The sequence below is a fragment of the Euphorbia lathyris genome, chromosome 4 (assembly GCF_963576675.1).
Source record: "Euphorbia lathyris chromosome 4, ddEupLath1.1, whole genome shotgun sequence".
Taxonomy (NCBI): Eukaryota; Viridiplantae; Streptophyta; class Magnoliopsida; order Malpighiales; family Euphorbiaceae; genus Euphorbia; species Euphorbia lathyris.
Window position 1 is genome coordinate 5,560,958 of NC_088913.1, and position 5,847 is coordinate 5,566,804.

Here is a 5,847-nt window from a genome sequence, read left to right on the forward strand (position 1 = left end):
GCAGAAATCGCTCAACAAGTTTTTAGCGCCGTTGCCTGGGAACGCCAATTTTAACAAAAATTTAGATTTTTCGTGTTTTATTTCGAATCTAGGTTTACACATACTTATTCAAACTTTTATATTTTATTTATTTCAAATTACTAACATATTTATTTTTTAAATTCTGTTTTGAAGGTAGTTTTGGTTCGTGCAAGATTTCAGGTACATGCGCAGTTCTCGATGTTCAGGCACTACACAAAACCCTATAGACCCAGAAATTGAAAGAACCCTTAAAAAGAACAAGAAAAACAAGAAAAACAAAAACAAAACTCCATTAAAAACTAGACATACCGAGCCATAAACTATGGCTACACTTATGGATTACGCTAGGCCAGGAGTGGCCGGTGTAACCAACAGCATAGTTAGACCCCAAATAAATGCAAACCAATTTGAAATTAAGCCAACATTGCTTAATATGTTGCAAAATAATGTAACATTTTACGGGTTGCCTAACGAAAATCCTAACACCCATTTGACAAATTTCCTTGAAATTTGTGACACTTTTAAAATATCAGATGTGACTGCCGAAGCAATCAAACTTCGCCTCTTTCCTTTCACTTTGAAGGACAGAGCCAAAGAGTGGTTAACTTCTATGCCAGGCGCAACGTTTGAAACTTGGGAACAATTAGCCCAAGCATTTTTATCAAAATATTTTCCTTTAGCAAAAACCGCAAGAGTCATAAAAGAGTTAATATCTTTTTCTCAACATGATAACGAAACTCTTTATGAGGCTTGGGAACATTTTAAAGAACTTCAACATTTATGCCCACACCATCAATTGCCCGATGCACTTTTAATGCAAACATTCTATAATGGATTAAATCCTACAACTAGAGGTTCATTAGATGCTATGTCGGGAGGGTTGTTTATGAAAAAGATATCTGTCCAAGCAAGAGAACTTTTGGAGGAAATGGCGATTAACAGCAGTATGTGGCCCGCAGATCGTGGACATATACCAGTAGCGAAACCATCATCCTCAAACACATCATCGGTTAAAGGTATAGTGAATCTTGATCCAGTTGCGATGTTACAAGCCCAATTTTCTGCCTTATCGCACAAAATTGATAGGTTTATGGCACCGTGCGAATCTAATGGTAATACAATCCAAACGGATGTGGATTATGAAGGTATGAGTAAGTTTCAATATGTGAATTTTGTCCAAGGGCAAAACCAAACTAATAACCCTTATTCCAATACTTATAATCTTGGATGGAGAAATCATCCTAACTTTAACTGGAGAGATAATAATAATGCAAATGCTAATCAAAATCGTACCAATAATTATCAAAATCAATCAAGAGATACGATTAGCACTTTATCTTCTAAGATCGACAAATTTATAGATGCTATGAGTGGAAAAACAAGTAATCACGACGATGGTTTTAAACGGATCGAGATTAAATTCGATCAGCTTATTAAAAACCATTCATCTAGCATCCATAATTTGGAGGTTCAAATTGGACAACTTGCTAAATCAATTCCATCCCACAAAGATGGAAGTCTTCCCAGCCATACAGAGGAAAATCCGAAAGAGCATGTAAAGGCTATCACTCTTCATTTAGGGAAAAACTACTTAGGTCCGGAAATGCCCGGAGATTCAACTTTACCAGGAACTGATTTACCAAAATCCAAAGAAGATACATTAAACACTAAAAGTTCACCAATTGACTCAAGTACAAAAACTTTTGTACCCAAACCACCTTTTCCACACAAAGTCTGAAATAAGGACTATGACAAACAACTTTTAACATTTTTAGACAAGCTTAAAAATTTGTATATTAATTTGACATTTATGGACGCGATTACGCAGATTCCCAATTATGGTAAATTCTTAAAAGATTTAATTTCAAAGAAAATTAGTTGGGAAGGAATTTCATCCATTTCACTAACTGAAGACTGTAGTTCGATAGTGTCGAGTAATTTGCCTACTAAACTCAAAGATCCCGAATGGTTTACTATTCCGTGTAAATTGGGAGATACTGAATTCCCAAGCTGTCTTTGTGATTTAGGAGCAAGTATAAACTTAATGCTGTTGTCTATTTTTAATAAGTTAGGTTTAGAAGAAGATATCAAACGTACCAATATGGTTTTGCAATTAGCGGATCAAACCACTAAAAGACCATATGATATAATTGAAGATGTTTTAGTTAAAGTCGACAAATTTATTTTTCCTACCGATTTCGTTATATTAGATTTTGCATATGACGTTAATTGTCCACTAATTTTTGGCAGACCGTTTATGAACACGGGACGTGCTCTAGTTGATGTGTCGGAAGGGAAAGTAGTTTTAAGGATAGGAGAAGATAAGATCGAGTTTGATATGAACAAAGCAATGAAATATCCTATGGAGGAATTCGCCTGTATGAAACTTGATTTAGTTGAAGAATGTGTTAATGACATTATTCAAAAAGAAGAAATAATAGAACCAATAATGGGAGAAGAATTAGAAGATAAGGACCCAGAACCTTTGATTCGAGAAGATGGACCAGTTCCGCCTTCAATTGTAATTCCCCCTAAATTAGAACTTAAAGAGTTACCAAACCATTTGAGGTACGCTTTCTTAGGCGAAGACGATTCTCTACCTATAATTATCTTTAACAAATTAACACTTGTTCACAAAGAAAAATTGAAGGAAGTTGTTAGAAATAGAATAGGAAGTATGGGATGACAAATTTCAGACTTGGAAGGAATTAATCCTAGTATTGTAATGCACAAAATTCACTTAGAAGAAGATAAGCCACCTAAAGCAGATAGGCAAAGATGCTTGAATCCGAATATGAAAGAAATAGTAAAAAATGACATTACTAAACTTTTAGACAATGGAATCGTTTATCCTATTTCGGATAGTGAATGGGTTAGTCCAATCCATTGTGTACCTAAAAAGGGAGGCATAAATGTTGTAAGGAATGACAAAGGTGAATTGATACCTACGCGAACCACCATCGGTTGGAGGGTTTGTATAGATTATAGGAACCTCAACAAAGCAACCAGGAAAGATCATTTTCCTCTACCTTTCATTGATCAAATGATCGAAAGGATAGCTGGTCATGCTTTCTATTGTTTTCTAGATGGTTACTCCGGATTCTTTCAAATTTATATTTACCCGGATGACCAAGATAAAACAATCTTCACATGTCCTTATGGAACATTTGCATATAGGAGAATGCCTTTTGGTCTATGTAATGCACCAACAACATTTCAACGTTGTATGACTGCAATTTTTAACGATTTCATTGAAGATATCATGAAAGTTTTTATGGATGATTTTTCCGTTTATGGAGATTCTTTCGATGCATGTTTACAGAACTTGGATAAAGTTTTGTCTAGATGTGAAGAAACGCATTTAGTGTTAAACTGGGAAAAATGTCATTTCATGGTTGACGAGGGAATTATTTTAGGTCATAAAATATCTGAAAAATAATTAGAAGTGGATAGAGCAAAAACTTCAGTAATAGAAAAATTACCCCCTCCAACTACTGCTAAGGGAGTAAGGTCATTTTTAGGACATGCAGGTTTTTATAAACGATTTATTAAAAACTTATCTGTAATTTCCAAACCTCTTACTAATTTACTCATGAAAGACTTAACCTTCGATTTCAATGAAGATTGTGTTAAGGCATTCAAAACATTGAAAACAGCTTTAGTCAGTGCACCCATAATTGCTAAACCCGATTGGGATTTACCTTTTGAAATCATGTGTGATGCAAGTGACTTAGCCGTCGGATGTGTTTTAGGTCAAAGGAAGGATAAGAAACTTCATGTTATTTATTATGCAAGTCACACACTGTCAGGTGCACAATTAAATTACACCACAACCGAGAAAGAAATGCTAGCGGTAGTTTTTGCGTGTGATAAGTTTAGGTCATACCTGTTAGGTTCTAAAGTTATTATTTATACCGATCATGCAGCTTTAAGGTATTTATTTGCTAAGAAAGATGCAAAACCGCGTCTGATTAGATGGGTTTTATTGTTATAAGAATTTGATCTAGAAATTAAAGACAAAAAGGGAGTAGAAAACCTTGTCGCCGATCATCTATCAAGGCTCGAAGATGAAAACGGTCCTATAGGTGAAACTATCGGTATACGCGATGATTTCCCTGATGAATATCTCTATCAAATAAAAAGTGTCATGTCACCATGGTATGCAGATATAGCAAATTATCTCGCAGCCAATGTTGTTCCAGAAGGATTAAATTTCCATCAAAAGAAAAAATTCTTTTCTAACATTAAACAGTATTTTTAGGAAGATCATTTCTTGTTCAAAACTTTTGGTGATGGAATGATTAGGAGATGCGTTAGTGAAAATGAATACGGGTCTATAATGTCAGAATGTCATTCTAGTTCTTATGGAGGGCATAACGGCGTTAGTAAAACAGTGGCCAGGATATTAGAATGTGGATTTTTTTGGCCTACGTTGTTTAAGGACGTCCGTTCATTTATTTTTCATTGTGACAAATGTCAAAGAACCGGGAATTTAGAAAGGAAAAATGAGATGCCTCTCACAAACATGTTAGAAGTTGAAGTTTTCGACATGTGGGGAATAGATTTCATGGGACCTTTCCCCCCTTTTTTTGGTAAAACTTACATATTAGTAGCTGTAGATTATGTTTCAAAGTGGTTTGAAGCAATTGCAACCCCGACAAATGATTCTAAGGTTGTTGTTAGGTTTCTTGAAGATATATTTTGTAGATTTGGTTGCCTTAGAGTCATTATAAGTGATGGAGGTACCCATTTCATAAACTGAAGTTTTGATGCACTTATGAGAAAATATGGAGTACACCACCGCGTATCTACACCATACCATCCTCAATCGAATGGTCAGGCGGAGATATCAAATAGAGAGCTCAAATGGATTCTAGAGAAAACAGTTTCCTCTTCAAGAAAAGATTGGTCTTGTAAACTTAAAAATGCGGTATGGGCATACCGTACTGCATTTAAAACACCAATAGGAATGACACCATACCGATTAGTGTATGGGAAAGCATGTCATTTACCAATAGAATTAGAGCATAAAGCCTATTGGGCTATTAGAACACAACTTTGATTTACAACAAGCACGTAAGAAACGTTTGCTCAACTTAAATGAGTTGGATGAGTTACGGCATCTATCTTACGAAAATGCAAAAATATATAAAGAAAAAGTGAAAAAATGGCACGACACCAAGATTAAAGTCAAAAGCTTTAACATTGGGGATAAGATGTTGTTATTTAATTCACGGCTCCGTTTATTTCCAGGTAAACTTAAGTCTAGATGGACAGGACCATATTTAGTCGTTAAAACATTTGACTATGGATCTTTAGAACTTGAAGGACCTAACGGAGTTCGCTTCAAGGTTAACGGTAATAGATGCAAAATTTATTACGAAAATGTTCCAATTAAGGAGATTAAGTTCATAACACAATTTTCTGAAGATTAATTCGTTAAATTTCGTATACTTTTTCTTCATTTTGTTTTGTTTTGTTTGAATTTTTATTAGTTTAAATTTTTCATTTTTAGTTTTCTTTTCGTTTTTATTTTTACACGTTAATTTTATGATTTTTAGTTATTAGATGACTTTATATTAAGATTTAGATACATGAAAATATGTTTGAGTCATGTTTTTAATAGGATTTTAGGTCAATAATTCGACTAGGAAGAAATTCAGCGATTCTCAGCCGAGAATTTGGAATTCTCAGTTGAGAATTTACATTTTCAGAATTTTCCAAACAGGTAAGGGATTTTCTGATCTTACCGAGAATTTATATTCTCGGTCGCGACACGGGTATTTTTTGCACCATCAGGCCTGTTTCTTCTTCATTCTGCAGACA

The 5,847-nt window shown here is 34.5% G+C and overlaps 1 non-coding gene across 1 annotated transcript; it reads right to left on the minus strand.

Moving 5' to 3' along the window:
- Positions 1 to 712: 712 nt before the first annotated feature.
- LOC136228288 (small nucleolar RNA R71) lies at positions 713 to 819 on the minus strand. Its single transcript, XR_010688616.1, has one exon. It is a non-coding gene; the product is annotated as a small nucleolar RNA R71 (small nucleolar RNA).
- Positions 820 to 5,847: the final 5,028 nt, after the last annotated feature.